The sequence below is a fragment of the Colobus angolensis genome, unplaced genomic scaffold (assembly GCF_000951035.1).
Source record: "Colobus angolensis palliatus isolate OR3802 unplaced genomic scaffold, Cang.pa_1.0 Scaffold522, whole genome shotgun sequence".
NCBI lineage: Eukaryota > Metazoa > Chordata > Mammalia > Primates > Cercopithecidae > Colobus > Colobus angolensis.
The window spans coordinates 564,867-565,879 of record NW_012118733.1 but is presented as its reverse complement, the minus strand read 5'-3'; positions in this window follow the sequence as shown (position 1 = coordinate 565,879).

Below are 1,013 nucleotides of genomic sequence, written 5' to 3'. Positions count from 1 at the left end.
GGTTTCACCGTGTTAGCCAGGATGGTCTCGATCTCCTGACCTCGTGATCCGCCTGTCTCGGCCTCCCAAAGTGCTGGGATTACAGGCTTGAGCCACGGCGCCCGGCAGCCCTAAATATATTTGAAGCATGAAAATAATGTCCCACATTATATACTTGGTAACAGTTACACTTGTGATACCAATTGAGAGCTAGACATAAAACCATGTGAAAGGTACATGGTGGTTCACATTTGTTTTAGGAGGACACAGGAACCAAAAGTGCCGATCAGTGACTGTGTCTTCCCTTCAGAAGCCAGCACAGAGCTGGGCGTAGGACTTAGCTGATTTCCTCTCTGCCTTTTGGGATGAGGTATGGCTGATGCCTTGATGTGGAGGAGGAAGCAGCGGCATCGAGCCCATGCCCACAGTTGGCCTGAGACCCACTCAGCACCTGGTGCCAACCCAGGGCAGTAGGAAGAGGCAGGAATTCCAGGAATGAGCTGGCTGGCCCTGGGCTGGTTCCGACAGGCTCCCTGCCCTGGCAGAGGCTCCAAATCTGAGGTTCCTTCCAGAGGACGCCAGGCCAGGTGCAGCGATGGGGTTGGGAGTCTAAGGTAGGGACAGGAAGGGGGTGACCCTGTAACCCGAAACACTTCAGTTGTCTCATTTCAAATACCCCTGTATGGAAATAAACTAATGACATTATTGCACAGAAAATGCTATGTGACCATCCACCATACAGAGTTAGTGACTCGGAAAGATGCTTACGATATAAAGTGGAAAAAGGCAGGACGACCCATTATATAAAATAAACTATGTGTGTTTATAGAAAAGGGACCGGGAGGGTGGACCACCGTGTGAATTGTGCTTATTTCTAGATGTTCACTGTAGGTGATTTTTAGAAACATTCTTACTGAATTGTAATTGATGTACAAATAAACTACACATAAACTATACAGTTTTGTAGATTCTGACATATGTCTATACCCATGAAACTTGCATCACAATCATCATAGTGACATCTATCAGCCATG